Source organism: Crocodylus siamensis, chromosome 4, assembly GCF_052110815.1.
Source record: "Crocodylus siamensis isolate JL-2025a chromosome 4, ASM5211081v1, whole genome shotgun sequence".
NCBI classification, from domain to species: Eukaryota; Metazoa; Chordata; order Crocodylia; family Crocodylidae; genus Crocodylus; species Crocodylus siamensis.
Window position 1 is genome coordinate 167,476,229 of NC_143398.1, and position 22,229 is coordinate 167,498,457.

At 44.7% G+C, this 22,229-nt stretch overlaps 1 protein-coding gene and 1 long non-coding RNA gene across 4 annotated transcripts in view; one reads left to right on the forward strand and one right to left on the reverse strand.

Moving 5' to 3' along the window:
• Positions 1-3,044, reverse strand: part of INO80D (INO80 complex subunit D) — a 58,140-nt gene extending 55,096 nt beyond the window's left edge. Inside the window, exon 1 of one of the 2 annotated variants that reach the window (XM_090044817.1) lies at positions 2,912-3,044. The gene's annotated coding sequence lies outside the window, so the exon portion shown is untranslated. Of the gene's footprint in view, positions 1-2,012; positions 2,878-2,911 lie in introns of those variants that run through there. The other variant, XM_090044818.1, reaches the window with a different exon arrangement.
• Positions 425-22,088, forward strand: LOC149867133 (uncharacterized). 2 transcript variants are annotated; one of them, XR_016441989.1, is made up of 3 exons: positions 425-1,975; positions 3,174-3,320; positions 3,684-22,088. It is a non-coding gene; the product is annotated as an uncharacterized LOC149867133 (long non-coding RNA). The 2 variants fall into 2 exon arrangements; XR_016441988.1 differs by lacking the exon at positions 425-1,975 and having other exon boundaries at positions 3,181-3,320; positions 3,684-3,882; positions 4,356-22,088.
• Positions 22,089-22,229: the final 141 nt, after the last annotated feature.

Below are 22,229 nucleotides of genomic sequence, written 5' to 3' on the forward strand. Positions count from 1 at the left end.
ATACCAGTGATCACTTACAGCTGTGCACAAGAAGAAGCTCTGATATTTCAAACTTTATTGATGGGAGTATTCCCCTTGACTTTGATGAGATTATTCACCTACGTTAGGACTGCTCATGTGTATTAGACTTCAAGACATGTATGTCTTCTGAAGCAGTATTAATACCAGCTTCAGTATTTAAAATAAATGTTAAGGCCCTCATCCTACAATCAGAGCCTCAAAGGCAGACTCTCATGCCTGCAGCAATCTCGCTGATTTCAATGGGACTGGTCTACCAGTGCAATCAGGTTGCAGGATAAAGGGCCTCAGAAGCAGCATTAAGTGTAATCTTTTATTTCCAAAATAAGTAAATAAAAGTTATCCTAGCGATAGACTATAAATAGCAAAACTAGAATACAGTGAGAAAACTGAGGCTAAAGATAGACTGAAAAATCTCTGAAAACCAGAACATGCTCTCTTGAAAGGCTTCTTTTAGGCCTTGAACCTATTCAATTTGAAAATGTTAGCCACTTTTAGATTCATTGCTGCATGTTTTTCTAAAACGACCACAGTATGGAGGTGGCGATAAGATTATGAACAATAATAATGCTTATTTTCAAATAATTAAAATTTAAACAGGCATAAAACATTTAACAGTAAGTATATGCTTTTAGTCCTAATGATGCAAAGACATAAATTTGTGCTTATCTTTACATGTTGCAAGAAGCCGATAGACTAAAAAAATCAGTAAGAAATAAGTGAATGAGGCTACTCAGAACAGAATCTGAATGGCTGTACACTCATAGCTTCATTATGGAGTTACAGCAATTTGTAGCAAATAAGGATATGCCACACAATATGCAAAGGTAAGTATTTGCATAAATTTTTGTAGGATCAGAACACAATTTTTTTGTTTGCCATGACAACGGTGAAACACCAAAAATGTATAATGCTGGAGACACTATTGGCTGTTTTCTTAATGAAGTTAATTTCTACATTTTTCCCCTCCCAAGACAAAATAGAATCAATATAAATTTTGAGTAAAGAGAAATCACTTGAAGGGCGTTTCAGTTCAAAGCTCTGACAAAAAGTCACAGCTACCCCATCGGCCTTCCATTGCCAACTTCGCACAGCTTAAGAGTGCTTTGAAGTTTGAATGCCAATCTGTAATGTTTGGCCAGCAAAGTCTCATCATTAAATGCTACTGCTCAAACACAAGATATCTGAGCCCCAGGTACGACATGATGCCCTAAATTTACAACACTGCAAATTAAAACAAATGACATATCAACTGTCAGGAAGCACCCATAATGGGGAAAAATACAAATTTATCATGTGTTGCTAAGTAACAAAATCAGAACTAACTGTAACTAGGTATTTTGAAAGCAGAAAATGGAACGATCAGTCTCTAAGTCAAGCATGCTGTTGCTTCTAAAAATGCTTCATCATTAAGCTGAAATATTTTTAAAGTGCATTTGTACAAGTGAGTAGTATCTATAATTGCTTCACCTACACAGAGCCAAGTCACCTATGCTGCAGCAGATGTATCAGTTTGACAGTGGACCCTCTTCACAATTATGACCAGCACACTTCCTCCTGGGAAAATATCCTTTCATTTTCATTTTGGGCACTAGCATTTTAAAAATGAGGTCCTACCTAGGAATTAGATGCACCTTAACCAGATAACTTGCCATCACAAATCACTTGGAAACCTGCTGTCTGAGGCCCTGATCCTGGGGGCAGACACCTGCTCCCTCACACAGCCGCACTGACTCCACAGAGGCCGACCAGTCAGACGTCACGGTCTGTGGGCCTGTCGTCAGGATCAGACCACAAGGTCAGGGTCCAAGTTGGACAGTAACCTGGGTCTGTTGCTGATTAAAGGGGCTCTGTAGAAACCTCTTTCCTCTTCCTTTTTATTTAAAGGCACCAACCAAGGACCTAATCCTGGAAACACTGCCAACTTAGCCGTAGCACTGAGCAGGAGAGAGGGCAAGTATGTCCCACATAAGATGCCTGGCCCCCATACCCACCCCGCTCACAGCTCTGGGGTCAGCTCCAGACACGCAGCACGTGTCAGCCCGCCAGCGATCAATGACAGCACCTGGGAGGCTCTCCACAAGTCACGAAGTTGGCAGGGAAGGCACAGCGACCCTGCAAAAGGGAAGCGCTGAGAGCAGCCCCGGCTGCGGGGGGGGCTGCCGCCCTCGAGGGACGGGACAGGTTGGGGCCACAAAGCTGCCCTGCCCACCCGCTCGGTTGTGGCTAAAACGAGACAAGCCCAAGCCCAAGCCCAAATCCCCACACCCGGGAGCGGGATACCCTGGGGGGGCGAAGCGCTACATGGCCCCCTCCCGCGCCGAGGGGAAGCGCTGCCGGGCCCCGGCCCAGGCCCAGGCCGCGAGGCGGGAAGGGGCCCCGAGCCCGCGGGCGAGCGCGGAGCCTGCCCCGGCCGACCGGACCCGCCCCCCCCACCCAGGCCGAGGCCGCGCAGCGCGGGGGGGGAACCCGCCGCCCCCCGGCCCGCCACGGCCCCCGGCCGCCCCCACCCGGTCCGGCCGCCCCACGAGGGGAGCCTCCCACCGCCGATGCCGGCGCCGGGGTCCGCGGCGCCCCCAAACGCTAGGCCTACGGGCCGCGTTGCGTGGCGGGGGGCCGGGGCCGGCCGGGGGCCCGCGGGGGCGGGGAGCTGCTAGGCCGCGCCGGCCTGCGGCCTACCCGCCTCCGCCCTCAGCCGCTCCCCCGGGGCCGCCGCGCCCCCCCGGGCCGCCCCCGGCCGCGCGGCCGCCCCCGGCGCCCCTCACCCCGCCGCGGCCTGGAGCGCCCCGGCCGATCCCCGGGCTCGCGTAGGCCGGCCACCCGCCCGCCCTGCGCCCCGCGCGCCGCCTGCTGCGCTACGCGAGCCCGGGGCTGCAGGCCGGGCCTGCCTTACCTTCCCAGCTGCTTTTTTTTTCCTCCTCCTCCTCTCGTCTCCCCCCGTTCCCTCTGTTGGGCTGACAGCTCGGAGTGCCCTCCCCGGCGGAGGGACGGGGAAAGGGCTCGGGCGCTGTGCTGCGCTGAGGCGCTGCTGCCCCCCTGGCTCTGAGGAGATCCCGCGGGCGGCAGGGAGGCGGCTTTGGGGGGCTCCTTTATTATTTTCAAACTACAAAGTGCGGCGCGGGGAGGTGATTACGGAGGGGAATCCCTGAATACAGGCTCCGGCGAAGAAGGCAGGGCTGCCGGGGCCGCTCAAGAAGAGAGCCCGCAGCCTCCTACAGCACCACTACAGGCACTGAGAGGACATAACAGCAGAGAGCGGCTCCTCTGCCCCGCGAAACAACAACTTTCCTACCATCTTGGAGGTAGTGGAGAGGGAGAGAGGGCGGGAGGGGGGACGGGGATGGAGGGGGAAGTTCAGAAGGTTTTTATAAAGTGTCAATTAAAAAAAAACCCAACACAGGAGCAGCAGCAGCAGCTACCTCAGTAGCCAGGCTTGAAACCTGTTGATTGGAAATAAAAATGCAGCTGCCTGTGGTTTAGGACGGGTTTTCCTTGACAAAAAGCAGTCCAGAGCATCCTTCAGAGGTGGGGGGGGAGACAAAAAAAAAAAGCGGGGGGGGAAGATTTATGTAAGTAAGGTTGTTTGTTTGTTTTTTCTTCCCTCTCTCCTGCAATTTATTTTGAATGGTGAGGTTGTTATTATTATATATTTTTTGTTCTTGTAGTTCACAAAGTTTGTCACCACCCCCCAATCTGGGTGACCGTTTTCAAAACAAGTTTGGGGTAGGAAGGAATTGGTGCTGGAGGGGAGCTCCCATCCAACCACAGGAGGTCTGAGGTTGCTGTGGGATAGTTTGGCAGAACTGCAATCATCACGTCTCCTCTCTTTCTCCTGGCAGTGTAAATGAAGCAAGTCATGGACAGGTAGGACGGTACAGATGCTGCTTTTTATTTTTTTTCAGAGTTGAGAGAACTAGGTCGGGGGAGGGGGTTGATGCAAGGAAGGGAAATCTCCAAAATATCTGGAAAATGATGCTGCGCTGTCGCAGGTCTGGAATTGCGTGCCTGGAAGGATGGGATGTGAAAAATAAATGGTATGGATACACATTTTCAGGCAGAGTTTTCAGAGTTTTCTTTTCATGTTTTTCAAAGTGTTTTAAAATCTGTTTTGATCCTTTTCCAGGTATTGTTTTGATTTGAGGTCATTTGTTCATGCTGTGTATGAATCCCTCACCACTATTTTGCAGAGTTGAGCAACACTAATAATTGATACTACAATATCTTTCAAAATGCTTCTAATATAGATTTTTTTTTCACCATGAAGGTGCTTTGATTAAACTCTGCAGCACATGTGAAATGCTGTCAAAATAATCTGAGCTGCTACCTTGTATCTATAGGTGAAAACATTCATCAGTCAACTGAGCCAGACCTATGATAATATTTTGTGCAGTAAGGTTCAGTAGAATCACATATACAAGGATGAACAACTGCCAAGACATCCTTCAGCTATATCTGCAGGGAGGAAAAGTAATTAGAAACTAAGGAGATGTATAGTAGAGAACTTGGAAAAACATTGTTTTGTAAAAATTATTGATGTGATATAAAATGACTCTGACTAAAGTAATATCAAACTGGAATTAGCTGGCAATGACATACTGTCTTTTTAATGAACACTGGAATATATGAGGAGTTTTTCGATTCCTTGGTATATTAAAATGGTTCAAAATATGGGGTACAGTATTTCCATTTTTTTTAAAGCTTTTTGACAGCTGACCTTACAGGTCAGTTGTCTTTTGAGCTAGTACAGTGTGTAGAGTCTAGTCTTTGTGGGTGCTTTTACAGAGCTCTGGGAGTGAAGGATGAGGGGGGAGGCACTTTAATTAGAGTACATCCAAGAGCCGCTCTAATTAAAGCACCACTGTCTCCTGTATCAGCATCCCTGCACTTAAAAATGGTGGCAGCGGCACTTGAACTAAAATTAACTTTAGTTCAAGTGCCCCCACCTGCATTTGTAATCACTGGGATACTGATACACGACATGCAAGAGGTTGCTGGAGCATGGCAATTGCCAAGCTCCAGCAGACTTGATTATTTGGAGTGGCCTCCACCACACTTATGTATAGGTGCCCTGTGTGTATGTATGCAGTGGGTTTTCCATTTGAGTAAATGAGCTTTAGAGGTAAAACATAATAAACAGCTCACCTTTTTAGTATGAAAAATATTTTTGCTTTAGCAAAAAAGGACGACTGAGGAGGGATTTGATAACTAACTGTCTAGTTTTGAGCCCCAGACTTCAAAAAGGATGTGGACAGGTTGGAAAGAGTCAAGCACAGAACAGCCAAAATGATTGGGAAAGCAAGACTTATGAAGAAAGGCAGAAAGGGTGAGGGGTATTTAGTTTGGAGAAGTCTTCAAGTACCTGAAAGACAGTTATAGAGAGTAGGGAGGATGAGCTTTGCTCCATGGCCATTGGGGACAGGACTAGGAGCAGTGAGCTCAAGCTCATCCTCAAGTAGGGGAAATTGAGGTTGGCAATTAGGAAGAACTTTCTGATTATGAGGGAGGTCAAGCATTGGAAGAGGCTACCAAAAATAAATTTGGGAATTTTCATCCATGGAAGCTTTCAAAAGCAGATGGGCAAACACTTGGCTGAAATGGTCATGTCAGGGGTTAAGAGTTGATCTAGCTGGGACCTTGAGCTGGAGGCTGGATTAGATGACTTCATGAGGTCACTTCCCCTGCTTTCCTATGATCCTATTTTTTTAAATAGTCGTTAGCATATTAGCCTAGGCTACAGAACTGCATCCTGATAGAATGGATGGAATGAGTATAAAGAAGGTGCTTATTCCACTGCCAGAACAATATACTGGAATATAATAACTAACTGAATGGAAGTTTTAATAAAATCAAATATAATTTGAGCAAAATTGTACATGGTGATGGGGAGGGTGGAAGATTGTTTGTGACCTATTCACTGATGATTTTATGTTCTGAAGCATGAACTTGGGATAGCTCCTTTTTATGATATACATAATTACAGCTATTATTGTATAGAATATGTATGTGCTACAAATACACAAAAACATAACATATAAATAAAACATTTCCATCAAATCAACTGGAATTTGCCTGAGTACAGAATTTAGATTCACCAAGTGACCTCTTGTTCTAGTGTTGTGTTGATGGGTAAAAGCAAGGGAATGGCTAATTTTCACTATACTTGTCTGTTGTGAGGTGTACAGGTTAGTCTGATCTCTTCAAACTCTTCTCTTCTCTTTTCCAGGCTAATTTCTAGTGTATGTAAAGTTCACACAGTAATGGTTGTTACTGTTGCACTGTAAGCAGAGATTGGTCTGATATAAGGTGACGTTTTTAGTGCTTTACACGGGGAAAGGTAACTGACATAACTAGAAGACCTCACAGGTCCAGGGGGTAGATACAACAGTGCTAATTGTTTGTGTTCCTCAATTTGGGTTACAGATGATATACTACATTATAGAATTGCCTAGTAAAGTAGCTGAGATACCTTGAACAGAAATAATATGCAATCCTTTTCCATGTGTTGGGCTCATTCACTTAACTTTGCAAGTATTACCTTCAGTAAGGTAATCAACTCACGGGCCTGAAGCTATGCAGGATGTAGGTTGGATGTGCAATTATACAATAGTATATCTGCACAAAAAAAACCCTCTTTGCTATAAGGTGATTACAAGGCTCATGACGTTTTTAATGGCAAAGAAAAAAAAAGAAATCGGAAACAGCAAAATATATTTCTCAATCAACTTCGCAAAAGTTGAAAGGGGTGGTATTGAGTAGTTTATGCCAAAAATTAATGCATCTTCTAAGAGGGATAAAATAATGAGGAAAAATTGACTAGATGTTGGTAATAGAGAGAGCTATAATCTCTCAGTCTGTTGCTGAGAAGTGTAAATCAGTGAAGTAAGCCAGTAGCAGGAGAATGTATTTTAACAAAAGACCATTCATCTTATTGTATTAATTTTTAATCCTTTAAACTCTGTTCATTTTTCAGTAATTTTTAAGAAGTGTAAATGAGTCATTACTATAACTAAATCACTTTTTATTGCAATACAATAGTAAATTGTAAAGGACAAACTCTGTTTGCCTTAATCATGCAAAGTAAATTGGAGTATTTGTATGGGTAAGGCAAGCTAGATTGTACTGTGCAATTTTGCAGGAGAATGGTTATGGCCATTTGACAGCAGTGCTGGACAACAGGTACCAGAATTTTATTTAGCAGAAAAAAGAATAGAAGTCAAGTCCAAAGGAGAAAATACTTAGAAGTGTCCCAGCATAAAGTGAAAAATGAAGAATTGCTTTCTCAAGCTTGTCATCTTTGAAGATCTCTCTCTTCCTCCACCCCTGCACATTTCCTCATTGAGAACAGGAGTCGATCTGGCTGTCATGATTTCTGTGTCAAATCCATAAACCCACTGCACAGCCCAAAATTTGTCCTGTACACTGGGTATCTCTGTAGGATAGCAAAAAAAATCTTCCTTTCTGTTCTGCAGCAACTAGTGTCTGCAGAATAAGAGTCTGATTGTGCGCCATTGGTGGTACTGTATAGCTGGACTACAGACCTTGAGGGTGTTTGCACCTAGTGGCTGCGTCCAAATAACAATTTTTGTAGTGCCATTAAAATGTACATTGCACTGCAAATTTACAGTGTAGTGGCAAAATTTGCTACCAGGATTTCCTGGTAGCAACTCCCCCCCCCCCCCCTGCAAAGCCAGAAAAAAAAGCGATACAGTACACACACACACAAAAATGTGCGCTAGCACAAATGGAGGCCTGGCCCTCCAGAGCAATACTCTGGCTGCCAGCCAGGCCTTCATGCTGCCCGAGTTGTGCCCCTGCTGCTCCAGCATGCCACCAGGGCACCAGCTAATATTGCTAAGGTGCTGGCCTCAGCCTTCTGCTCTTCCTGGCTGAAGAGCTGGGAGGAGCTGGGCAAGGGTGATTTGTCCAAGGCAGGACAGTTTGTCTGGTAGCAAAGCACAATTCCTGAGGCATGCACTGTGACACAAAGTAGTGGCACAAATTTGTGCTGCTGAAAGTGCACACCCCTGTTCGTCTGGACATGGCCAGGTAGTGCAATTCTGGTTCAGTTCCCCCTCTAAAGTTGTGAAGGTAAGACACAGATATTCTCAATTGACCGTAACGGGGAGTGACCCATGGGTTCTTCAAACAGATACTGTGACCTCAGTTACACAGGTCCAGCATTCTTCAGCATGAACATTCTTAATTTCAAAGCCCTCAAATGCTTTTTTTTTGTAATTTGATGAAAAGCTCTTTAGAAATCCACAGAATTCTCATGGGTGGGGAAAGAACTCCTAAATATAGAGTAGATCTTATCTGGAAAAATTGCATGTACCCAGACTTGTACTTAGTCTTGTCTTTGCAGGATTTAACCATTAAGGAAAGAGAAAAATTATTTAGGCTTGTCTTAAGGGCTTCCAAGTATAATGAGACAAAAGTTTAAGGTGAATAATAGAACTACTTTGCTTATGGACTATGAACCAGTCTTCCAAAGTGAAACACGGCTGGATAGAAAAATAGAGGCTAATGTAAGAACAGTTTTAAACTTGCACTGACTGAGAGATCCTAAGTGACTGATTAGGTCTTTTGTAAAGCTAAATTGAGATCAAATATTGCACATTTTTTTTATGGCACTGTTTTCAGCTGATTGCATGAGTAATACGGCATTTTTTTACTGTTGTCCTTAAGCAGATAACAATGGTTTTGGGGGGGGTTTAAGCACAATGTCCTATATTAATATTGCTGAAAAAATTATGATTTCTGTTTCTCAAAAATAATCCCTTGATTAATGCATGGACTTTTTGTTCTGCAAAAATAACCCCTTAGATATTGGCATTTATTTATTTACATATTTTGTGTTGTAGTAGTGCTTAAAAGTTCTAACCAGGGGCTAAGGTGCTGATTTGCCAAGCACTAACAAATCCCTAACAAAAAGACAAATCCTGCCCTAAATAGCTTACAGTCTAAGCATTTGTCCTTATGAGCAGGTTCACTTAAGTATGAAACAAATAGGTACATAACTCACCCTTTGTCCAGATACTAATCCCCCTCAATCATGAGTTAGTGGTGCAGCATCCCAAAACAAATGGCACAGTTGGTCAGCCTCAAGTGTGCCTTTGTCAGTTTGGGTTGCTTCCCACCTTGTAAATGCCACAAAGGTAGCACTTGATCTGTAAGAGAGAGAAAGAGGTCTAGTACTACAAAAGCTGACTCTGAACAAAGAACATGACCTGTAACTTGGCAAATATCTCTAGAACCAAACATTTTGTTCTGTGCTGGGATCCTGCCTGAAATGCAATTATTTAGAGCTACCTTAGACACACTAATCCACATTTCTGTTCTATTGTTTTAAAAATAATTAATATTTTTTCCCATTTTTGAGCTGTATACAAATACATGTATATATTTATAAATGCAGCCCATGTATTGGTCAGCTGTACACCAAATGAGCGTATTGTTCATAACAAATATTCTTTGTGATTTTTTTTTTTTTCTCCCAGAAAAAAAATATTTACTCTTATTAATGGAAATTGTAGCAAACAGTGCAGAGGTTACGCAACAAAGAGATTTTGGTTTTAAACTATTACGGTCTTACTAGCAATTGGAATTAATCCCAGTAGGTAGGAAGACATTACAAAAAATTTCAGAGGATATTGCCCATTTATACCCTTGAGCAGGTTTTTTAAGTTCTTGTCTACTGAAATGTCACCTCCAGCGAAGTAGGTGTGGTTTCTGTTTTGAGTAACTAAGAAATGCCACCTATCTGATAGATTGCTTTCGCTGAAAAACTCCAGAGAAGAGTAAAGTTAGTAGAATATGGAAGGCCAGCACACCTGTATTGGGATTTGGACAGCAGGGCTCTGTTTTAGAGAAGGCAAAATCATGTTGGTCCTATCTAGTGTCGACATGGGATAACAAGAAAAGTCTATTGTGCTCCCATTTGCACAGACTCAGGTGATGTTAGAGTCTGGCACCAGCATGCTCCAGCTGATATGCCCCAAGCACACCCTATTCACATGCTCCAAAACCAGACATACACTTTTGGGAAACTCTGGGGCATCCCTCTGCAGCTGCTGTCCAGACTTTACTCTCTGGCATGCCTGAGAGCAGCCCTCTAGGGATAATCCCAGAGCAATTTGGAGTAAGTCTTCAGGAGTGTGTGGGTGGATTGTGCTGGATGAGAGTTGAGTGTGCTGCAGCTGCAGCATAGATATTCTGTTTCCTGACATACCATACAAGCATCATGAAAAGTTGCAGCTGTTACTTAAGCTCAGAAGCTGGAGGGGGTGAAGTTGTACTACAGCCTTTGTCCTGGTGCAGATTTTGTGGGATGGATTTCATATCTCTGTACAATGGCCATTGTTCAAGTTTTCCAGGCTTAGAAAACATCTGTTAACTTTGCCTTGGATCAGGATGCAAGAGCAAGGGCTGACATTCACTGTGAGGCCTTAAGTTGTGCACAGAGGTTGGGAAGCCACCTGTACCAGACAAAACTTTAGCCCAAGGGCTTTGTGTTTTATTTTTAAGCAGAGTTTCTTAACGCTGTCCCCCCATTTGATGCAAATACCGTATCATTGACTTACCTATTTTTTCTAAGGTAGGTTTCTGTACTTTCACGGTCCAAAGCATTAAAGCCCTGATTATCTATCAGAAGACACCTGTCAAAAGGTCTGGGCAAGTCTGTGACCTATGAAGGATAACACATATAGCATTTGAAAGGCATTTACCTCTTACAGGAACTTGGCATGGGCCCAGCAAATCAGCAAAGTAATACCTACCATGAGTGTCTGCCTCATCTAACTTGCTAGAACTGGATACATTCACATAGGAGAACCTGCATTAAAACCATTCGTGAAGATACAGTATGTAAAAGGAAATTATTTATGCAGTATTAAATGTATACAAAACCTTGCACTTATCTTATTATTCTTCCTTCTAATTTGGCAAAGTTCTTCATGCCAAATAATTGTTCAAAGTAGCGACTGGTTGAGCAAGTGTATGGATGTGACCCAAGGTCTATACAAAAGAAGTCTTTTTCATTGGTAGTGAATCTGGCCCCATACAAGAAGGTAAACCAACATCAAGTAAAGCATTAGCATTGTGAACCTCTGTCAGCTCTTGAGGGTTGATTCTGCTTTATTGGAATTTTACTACTGACTTCAGTGGGAACAGGCTTCAGCCTTGGGAACTTAACTGCTTGGGAAGAGATCTACATTCTGGCTGCAGCCTGACCGTAATAGAATGAGTTGATAATTAATTGAATAATTATAGAAAATATTAATTAAGTAAAACCTTGCTAATCTGCTCTTCATTAATCAATGCATATTTTAATCCTTATTAAAAAAAATGGCAGTCTTCCTAAATCTGAGCTAGGCTATAAAAATGTGAATATTAATTTGTGCTGAGGTCTTCCAGAGAATGGAATAGGCACATACTGAGACTTCCTTAAATTGAAAATAATAAATGAAATAAAAAATACAGGCAGTCCTTGGACTTACGACACAACTGGTTCCTGAAAACCGTATCTTAAGTCAAAATGTTGCAACTGGGAACCAATTTTTTCCATAGGAAACAATGTTATAAATGGGGAATTGGTTCCTGAACCAAGGCCTGATATCATATTTTCACCAAAAATAACCCAGAATTTTGTACTCAGTCAATTATAGATGAGTAATATAGCTATATCAATGTATTTATATTGTAAATAGCAATCATATTGCTTTGGAAGGACTTCTTTGAGGTGATTTTGATGGACCTTTTGAAGGGCTCTTGGTTGGATATCTTGAAGTGTTCTTAGCTGGAGTCTTCTCAGGAGTTTTGGCTGCAGGTTTTTCTGGAGTTTCATCTGATTTCTTAAAGGAAGTTTGGACAGATGTTTTCCAGGGAATTGGGTGATGCAGCGAACTTGTTCGCTGGTGTGGTGCGGCGTCGGGTCAAGCATTGTAAAGTCAAAACTGACATCAGAAAGTTGAAACAGGGTGTTTATTAATAAACATTGTAAGTGTGAAGCATTGTAAGTCGAGGACTGCCTGTAGTAGAATACTGTAACAAGGTCTCACATAAAAAACCTGCCATTTTAATTCAGAATAGGCTACAGTATAATTAATAGTACTCTTCTTTTAAACTTACTGACAGTGTATAAGCTACAGTTGTAAAAACTGATCTACATTCTTTTTAAGTCTGTTGGTTCAATTACTTGTTAGGTTACAAAATTCAGTTCATATCAGGTCTGTCAGTCACCCTTGCAAATTAAGAACATAAAAATTGCCATGCTAAGTCAAACCAGCAATCCATTCAGTCCAGTACTGTATCTCTAGCAGTGATTAGTGCCAAATGCTTCAGAAAGTATCCAGGGAAGTGCCCTATAATGGACTATGATAGACTCCTAGAAGTAGATTAATATAGTAAACTCTGTAGAGTAGTTCTTCAGAAGCAGTTGGAGATTGGCTTATGTACTGCTGTGGCTGAGCAGGGTTGTAGAATTGTAACATGCTAATGGTTTCTTCTGGGTAATTAGATACTAAGTTTTCTGCTGTTTTAGCAGAATATATGCACTTATTTTTCACCTATATGTTATTTCAGACGCGAGAACAAGTATAAGGAAAGGGGGACAAAAAGGAAGTAATCGCTAATCCGGACTGAGTGCTTTATTTCCTTTGAATGTTAGACTTGCTCAAAATTCAGTTCTAGTATTAAAATGAGGAGCTGTCAGTGTTTTGAACATGTTTCATTACAATTATTCTAATGGAGGCAGGTTTGAACACAGAGGAATCTCCAAGCCTCCACAGTCTTCTCAGCTTTAATGACACTGGCATGGCTGTTTGAGGGCTTGTGGCACTCGGGTCAGGTTCTGGAGGACTGGAAAAGGGCCAGCGTGGTCCCTATTTTCAAGAAGGGGAAGAAGGAGGATCCAAGTAATCATAGGCCAGTCAGTCTCACCTTCATCCTTTGAAAAGTCTTTGAAAATATTATTGAGAATCATTTGTGGGAGACCAGCAGGAAAAATAATGCAGCAGGGCAACCAGCATGGATTCGTAGCAGGTAGATCATGCCTGACTAATCTGGTTTTGTTTTATGACCAGGTCACAAAACGCTTAGATGCAGGAGTAGAGATAGATGTCATTTTCCTGGATTTTAGGAAGGCCTTTGATACAGTATCTCATCCCATTCTCATAAATAAATTAAGAGGTTGTGGCTTAGATGTTTACACGGTCTGGTGAGTGGCAAATTGGCTTGGGGGTCGTACCCAGAGAGTGGTAGTAGATGGGTGGGCCTTGACCTAGAAGGAGGTGGGTAGTGGGGTCCCACAGGGCTTCGCCCTTGGACCTGTATTCTTCAGTGTTTTCATCAGTGACTTGGATGTGGGTGTGAAGTGTACTCTGTCCAAGTTTGCAGATGAAACTAAATTGTGGGGTGAAGTGCATGCGCCGGAGAATAGGGAACGATTGTAGGCAGACCTGGACGGTTGGAAAAGTGGGCAGTACACAACAGGATGCAGTTCAACAAGGACAAGTGCAGAGTGCTGCACCTAGCGCATAAAAATATGTAGCACACCTACTGGCTGGGGAATGACCCTCTCAGCAGCACAGAAGCGGAAAGGGACCTCGCAGCCATAGTGGACTCCAAGATGAACATGAGTCGTCAGTGTGACAAAATCATCAGCAAACCTAGCCACACTTTATCATGCATTAACAGATGTATGACGAATAGAACCAAGGAGGTGATACTTCCCCTCTACATGGCATTGGTCAGACCACAGTTGGAGTACTGCGTCCAGTTTTGGGCACCGTACTTTAAGAAGGATGTGGCTAGCCTCAAGTGGGTTCAGAGGAGGGCCACTTGTTTGGTTATGGGCTTACAGGACAAGCCCTGTGAGGAGAAACTAAGGGACCTGGATCTCTTCAGCCTCCACAACATACGGCTGAGAAGTGATCTTGTGGCCGCCTACAAATTCATTAGGGGGGCACAGTGAGAAAGCGGAGATGCTCTGTTCACCTCTTGGGGTAACAAGGAACAGTGGTTACAAATTGACAGAGAGTAGGTTTAGGCTAGACATCAAGAAAAACTTCTTCATGGTAAGGATGGCCAAAATTTGGAATGGGCTTCCAAGGGAGGTGGTTCTCTCCCTGTAGCAGGGCACCAGGGTGCCTGCTACTAGATAATGGTGTGTAGCAGAGCACTAAGAAGCCTGCTACTGATAATAGTGATATAGGCTTAGCTGCCACTCAATAGGGCAGCACAGCTGTGAGTTGCCAAAGCAACTAATTGGGTCAGCTGACTGCCAGGGGACAGGGCCTGGCCTTCATAACAGAGAAGGCTGAGGCCAGAGCCAGTTCCCCTCTGGCAGCCTAAGGAGTAAGAGCTCTGCTAGAGCGAGCACGGCGGTGTTGTGCGCCAGCGTGCGGATACAGGGTGGAGAGGACCCTGACAGGGATGAGAGAAGGATAGCCAGATTGGCCTAAGATTTGTGTTATGGCCTAGGGGCTTTGTGTTTCTGTTTTGGTTGGTTGTTGTGATTATTGCACCGAAGGACCGGGCGAGACTGTAGGGGTGGAGGAGGCCTCAAGGGAGCTCCCCAGCAGAAAGGGGGGTTTCTAGTGCTGCAGGTGGCGCTGCGTTGTGGGGGTGTCCCGACCCCAGCCCAGGTGGGCGATATTGGGAAGAGCCCCAGTGAGGCATAGGCCTGAGAAGGCGGGTCTGGGGGCCAGGTAAGGCTAAGGCCGCCTGAGCCCCAATTCTGGGAAGCCCGAGTCGGGCACAGAAGGCCCCAGTACGGGCGAGCGCGGGGAGCATGAGCAAGGCCCCAGTGCAGGGGAGCGCGGGAAGCATGAGTGAAGCCCCAGTGAGGGCAGGACTGTGAGAAGCGCAGGAGACAAGGCCCGAGTGTGCGTGAGACCGCGGGAAGCACGAGGCACAGGCCTGAGTGCGGGTGACCGCGGGACGTACGGGAGGCAGGCCTGAGTCGGGCACTGCCTGTAATTGAGAAGCCCCGAGAGGGGAGCAAGCCCATTGAGGCATAGAGACCGCGGGAAGCACAAGGCACAGGCCTGAGTGCGGGTGACCGTGGGACGTACGGGAGGCAGGCCCGAGTCGGCCACTGCCTGTAATTGAGGAGCCCCGAGAGGGGAGTAAGCCCATTGAGAAGCCCAGGGAGGGCAAAAGGGCGCAGTCTGAGAGAGGCCCCAGGGGCGGGCGCGTATATTGAGCAGGCCTGGGAGAGGGGGGCGAGCATATCGAGTGGGCCCCGAGAGGACCAGCACAGGGAATAGAACGGAATCCTGGTATAGCAAGACCGGCCCCATGCCAAGGAGGGCAGGAAGGCAGCCTCCCATTAATAATAATAAGATCAAAGACGTGGCGGGTGAGAGAGAGGGTGCATTCAAGACCCAGGTTGGCACGGTAGGCAAGGGCGCTAGGGGAGGTCACGGCACTCCTAGGGACTGTACTGTGACACTCCTCTACCTTGGGGGTCTTTAAGAGAAGGCTGGATAGGCATCTGGCTGGGGTCATCTAACCCCAGTACTCTTTCCTGCCCAGGCAGGAGGTCGAACTCAATAATCTGTTGAGGTCCCTTCTGACCCTAGCATCTATGAATGGTACTCTTAGGAAGTGGATGGCTGCATGGAACCAGAGGAAAATTCTATTATTTAGTAGCAGATATATTTAGTTCAATAGGCATTTTTTTAAAGATGTAAACATGTGGAAATCAGCAAACTTTCTATATATGCTTCCTGAAAATTTAGTCCTAAATGCTTTTGTACTGTTTTTATCTGAAAGTAATAACTTTGCTTTCTAAGCATCCCATTCTGAATACCTGGATTACCTGGAACACAAGGTTGTCTAAATTCTATGGGCACATCCAGATGTGTGTGGATGTTTGGTTCCCTGGGGACAAGTAGCAGCAGCAAGGCAAGGTGCGCCGCTGCTTGTCCCTAGGGATTGCCCATGCCACACAATCTGGTGTGTGACAAGTTGCCCTTGTTGAGGTAGGGGATTCTGGGGCCAGCACTGGGGGCCTCCTGGGGATGTAGCCACGATCTGCTGCATGGAGCCTGGCTGACAGCAGTGTGTGGCTGCAGGAGGCCCAGCTTTGCTTTTCAGCAGCACGTACTGGCCAAGCATGGGTTGCTCCATTCTGGGGTTTTCCCGTGTTTTTTCTTGACCCCTAGATAGCTGTGGGTCAAAAAAAGCCTGTGGGGAAAAAACCCAGTGCAGCGCACACTTGGGCAGCGTGCCTTTGCGGTATGGAGAACACTGAACTGTGCAGTATGTGCACATACCACACAACCATGCTTGTCTAGACCTGCCCCATTAGTTCAAGGAGTATAAACTGTTGTAACATTTGTGTATAGACTCGTAGAAGAGTAGGGCTGGACAGGACATCCAGAAGTCATCTAGTTCAACTCCCTGCCTGAGGTAGGATCATCCCTATTCAAACCATCCCTTACAAATCAGTGAATAAGGCTGGGGAAAAACCCTGGGCCCAGCTAGCCTGGAATATATTAGTCCCCACTATCTTCCACACAGACCCAGCAAATTGCCTCAGCTAGGTCACCTCAGTGATTGAAAGACAAGAGTCACGGCTTTCATCCTGTCTGCTGTTGTGCCCTTCAGCCATGGAGATGTCCCCAAACTGTCTGTTAAGGTCACACTAGTCAGTCAGCTGTCCATCATTTATCCTTGTTAGCTTCCATGGCCCAAGAGCTACAGTGACTTTTTTTTTTTTTTTTTGGTAGAATTTTACAAGTCAAGGTGCTGTCTCCTTTGCATTCCATCTCCATGGGTATAATCACTTCACATGTGGAGGAGTCAGGGTTTGTCTTTGAGGAAAATATTCTCTCCTTCTCACCATCTGTAGCCCAGTAGCAGCTTACACCTCCATCCCAAAGGTGCCTGCATTTCATTTAAGCTGTACACAGATAGTTGGAAGTTAAAGCAATCCATGTAGGTAAAATATTGAATTGTATCAGTGGTAGCAACTGTGAATGACATGATAATTTGCTCAGTAGTTCTCACTGAAAGAGCATTGTTGTATGCTTATGCTATTAATTTTACCTTAAAAATACTGTAAATGTTTGTGTTGCGTTGACCATGTTGGGGAGTATTTTTATGGGATACATGTCTGAGGACAGAAGTTAAAGTAAGGTTTTGTTGCTTCTCCCCTTTGGCCCATGAAGATTTTTTTTATACGATGTGTGTGTTACTCTCCCTCTTCTTGCAAGGGGAAAAAAAATCTAGGGGCAGCTTTGCTGAGAAATATTAATGAGAGGATCTGCGTTTTCTTCTTTAAAACCATACAAATTCAACTTAGTGTCAGAGTCACTGGCCCCTGCAGAAGCATCGGGGAAGAATTTAAGCCCCTAGGAAATGTTTGAATCGACCTCAACCCCTTCAAAACCTTCTTCCCTCTCTTGTTTGGCTGCATCTTTATGTAGGGGAAGAAGGATGTGTCTGTAACTCACCTTGGCTAGCATGGTAAATCCTAGTGAAGACAACCTGGTTTGTACTTTTATTGGGCTGCAAGTTAAGTTGTAGACTATTTGGGGGAAGGGGATACTAGGGCCAGATTCAGCAAAATTCTCAGACACTTCCCTTTTAGGATTCTACTACCTGAGTGGACTCCAGGATCTAGTACTAGCCACCTAGGTTCTCTGTGTGGGCAAAATTAGACGTTTCCAAAGGCCAGTCTAAAAAATGTACATACTGCTGCATAGAACAGCCAATGGGACACGCTGAGCACAGGGGCATGTCTGCGATTTTCTGCTTTTCAGAACCCTCTCCTGAGGAGAGGCACCTATAACTAGGGCTCTGAGAAGATTGCAGATTTCTTGTAGAAAATTTGCGGCATGTGCACGGGTAAAGTATAATTATTCATGGAATAACCATTGATCTTGGCAAATGGTTCCTGGTAGTTCCATGAATATTCTGTAAAAATGATACTTTATCCCAGCATGTGCAGCAGGCACCACAGACAGCAGAAGGCCAGGACTAATAGGGCTTAGCACCCCCAAACATGGGGCAGTGGTAGCAGCGCAGAGGGCCATGGGGCAGCCCAGGCATGGGAGGGGCATGCAGACAGGATCCGCAGCCAGCGTGCAGCTAGGATCACAGCCTGGCGGCATGCAGAGCACTGGCCACCACAGCAGGAAAGTCTGTGAAGGGGAAGGGGTGTAGGGGGAGCCAGATCGAGGCCCCCACAGTGAGGGAGGGAGTGGGGCAGGGACTAGGGTGAACGGGGCCCCAGGGTGGGTGATGGGAGTTAGAGCCTGGGCAGCTCATGCAGGGGGGTGGTGGAGGGGGAGGGCTTCTGCTGCTGCAGCTGCAGCACATACCCTGGGGGAGGTATGGGGGGAACATACCCCCTGGTTTTGTGTGCAGGGTGGAGGCAGGCTGCCGGCAGGCTGCCATTGTCGACTGGGCTCTATGCCCTGCTGCTGCTGCCTCGCAAGCCATGCGATGCCATGTGCATGCTGCCTCTGGGCGGACAGGGGAACACAGCGCAATCTGGCAGTGGCAGGCACATGGTGTCACGTGCAGCTCCCAAGACAACAGGGCGCAGAGCCAAGTCTAGCCCATAGCGGCAGCCCACCTCCAGCCCACGCACAAATCCAGGCGAACACATGTCCCTCCAGCTCTCCCCTGGGGTGCGTGCAGTGACGGGAGCTCCCCTGCACCCTTGAATGAGCAACAGGATTCTGACCATCCCACCACTCCCTCTCTCACCCTGGGGGCCTCAATCTGCCTCCCTGCCCCTTCCCTCTACACAGACTTAACCTGCTGGGTGGGCGTGTGTTGGTGTTCACTCAGCCCCCCCCCCCCAATAATATTTTCTTCCCCCATCCATGGTGCACACACTGCCTCCCAACCCCACCCCACTCCACTCCACCAGTCCCCAAGCCCTGGTCCTCCAACCCCTTGTACCTCCCCGCTACCTATATACTTCATCCTGGCCATGCCCCCAGCAGTTATCTGCAGGCTGGAACGCTGCTTGCCTGGAAAGGGACGCCTGCACTTTGCCAGTTTTTCTGGCAGTCCTGTGACCCTTAAAAATCATGGTGTGGGGTTAACTTTACAGTATCTGCGCAGTCCACAAAATCACAATTTTCTCAGGGCCCTACCTGTAACTAGTCTTGAAAGAGCTGGCTGGAGCTCACTCTTTTAAAACAAGGATGGTGATGGTGTTTGCCACTGCTGCTCTCCTATATAATAGTCTAGTAGTTAGAGCTTTGCCACTACGCAGAAGAAAACAGTCTGGTGAGGGGGACAAGGGCAGAACGGGAGAGCCTCCCTCATTACCTTAGTAGACACTCTTAGACACTCCCTTACAGAGGGCAATCCTGGGAGCTGGGACTGAGCACCACTTTTTTCTCTCCTTCAACTTGTGTTTAAAATAGAACAGAGGCAGTTACATTATTCTGAGACCCAAACTTTTCACGTGTTAGGTTTGCTGTGAAAATGCCTACTAGATATGGTCCTTCAAGGTACTTGGGTGCTATTCTGGATCACAATAGGGCTTAAACAGAACTGGCCTAAAGTCTAACTAAATCCTTTTTTGGATTTGACCTCCCCCCCACCTCCCCCACTATTGAATTCAAACTGTTAAGTCATAGAAAAAGTGCAAACTCCCTTGTTTTTTTTCCAGCCTCAGGGCTGGCTGGAAGAAGAAAAGTATTCCAAAACCACTACTGGAAATATACCAGGTTGTCCTTTCCATGCCACACAAATAATCAGCTGAAGGGTAGAATACCTACTACTGAGTTGGGTGAAGTGGGCATTTAACAATTGGACAGATGCTTCCCTCCCTCTAAGGGGTGGAGACTTTAGGAGCATAACTCATCATGTGACTGGCAAGATGCTGCAAACGCAGGAAACACGAGGTACAGCTGCTGCACTGTAGGAAGTGTAGTCCAACTCTGAGCCAACTCAAAGCAGCATTCATGCAAAGAAGAGAGACATTTCTAACACTTACTCTGCTGCAGTACGATATACTAATGTGATTTTGATTGTCAATCCATGTTCTAATCTTTTTCTTATTGTGTTTCTGATCCTTGTTCCCTAGACTGCTTGGTTAACTGACCCACTCTTTTCTCCCACTGTCCCAGTTGTCACTGTTTAATTTTCAAGATGTTTTCATGTGAATATGAAATAATTTGAAAAACCCTGAATGCTACTGCTGACTTCAAAACAATAAAATATCATTATTAATAAAACATTTTAAACCAACTTTTATTTATAGTGGGTTTTGTTTTTTAAACTGTAGGGTAGTGATTCTCAAAGCGGGTACCACACTACTCTGGGATGTGGCAAGATCCTCTTAAGCATGCTGAACCATATTAGCACTGATAGGTATGCAAACACCTATACAAGTCACAAAATAAACTGACATTTCAAACAGGAAGCCATAGCATTAAAATATTCTGACCTGTTGTGGCCCAAGTTAATCACAACAGAAGAGTTGTTCTATTACTTTCCCATAATCAAGAAAGGAATTTTAAGAAAGCCTTAAGTCTAAACAAAGTTTGAGGATTACTGCTTTAGTGTCTGTAACAAGGACCAGAAACTACTGAAAGCAGAGACTGCCATGTGAGCATGTGACTTATGAGTCTTTCAGAAAAAGAGGCAAAAGAGCATGCAGCAACACTGAGGTAAAACCATTTCTGAAGCATTTATGAGACACCATCAGATAAACTAGGTAAAAAACTGAATGTTGGTTCAAAAATAGAATTCTTACAAGTTAAACGCTTCCACTTCTTCGGAATTTTGAGATATATTAACAATGAGTAGCAGCTGTGAACTTTTCAGTTTGTAGCATGGTTTTGTAAAGTAGTTCTGCTGCTTTAAATCATATTAACCAAACCCACATACAAATAGTTTAGATGATATATTTAAAAGTTAGAATGTGCAACTGTTCAGACACTTCCATGAACAACCCCAACATCAAAATACTAGGAAACCAACCAATGTATTTTTATTCAGTGAAGAGACATAAATGGTAGTTTTATTAATAGGTAAGTGTGGGTAACAAGGGGACAATTATTATGTTTTTTAATCAGTCTTGTCTCTTCAATATTAGAAGGATGTGAATTTTCTTAAGCTGAGCACTGAAAAAAGTCAATGCTATCCATGAATTGAAGAGCACGTCTTTTTGGGCTCTGTGTGCGTACAAGTGTACGTTTTTCCACTTCCCTGCAGATTACACTTCACAGCTACTATAAAATGACTACAGAACTTTTTTTTACTGTATAAGTTAAAGGCAGAGTCATGCTTCGGGGAATTCCATGCATTGTCGCATTGTACGGGAGACTCTACTGTAGTTACATGTCTCAGTGAAGCACTTCATGCTTAGGTGACTTTAAAATTCCCCTCTGGATGATCACACTCAAGTTGCTCATGGTGTAGTAGTTTGCTATTCTTTGTGTAACTAAAGAGTCATCTTATTGTTTTTACCCATGCAACACAAAGCTGCTCAGTCAAAGCAGCAGTGCTGCATGTCTAAAGATCTGGAATTCACAGATTGCAGAAAGAACAGTGACTAGGAGCCACTACTTTTCACAATAGTATAATAACCTTTAAAGAACTTTCTTCCAGCTTACTTTTGGCAAATTTAAACATTTGCCAACTGTGGCAGTTTTCATTTACACCTTGCTTACTGGAGACTTTTTTTTAAAGTGGATGAGACAGTTTGGAGTCAAATGTTTACAACCAACTGTCTTAAAACTGTCATCTATTCTGAAGCCAAAATCTTTTACTCTGTAATGAAATGAAGCAAATGCTGGAAAAGCTGTTCTCAGAGAAGAGGTGGTCTGGATTGTAAGTATTATGGTGATACGCCAGCCTAATCACTGAGATCTTTATATTATAAAGTCTTGATTGGTGGGGGGAAGGGTGTATAATTATGACAACTTTGTGTGGAACAGGTTTGTGAAAAAGATGTCAGTAAAATTTTTGTGCAGGGGATAAATGAAATGAACATCAAAACCAACCAAAGCTAGTTTTTGTAAGTGTATGCAATGTGTTACTCAGTATAGTAAGCACACATTTCCCCCCTTGGTATACAACAATAGGATCTTTGCAACCTCAAAATGCTCAAAATAGTCAAGAACTGGATTTTTCAATACTAGCCTTCCTGATGCAATGTTTCCAGTATTTTTCCCCTTTAAACTTTCTTGAAGGCTTAGGTTGTTGAAATTTATATGCAGGAGAACCATAAACCA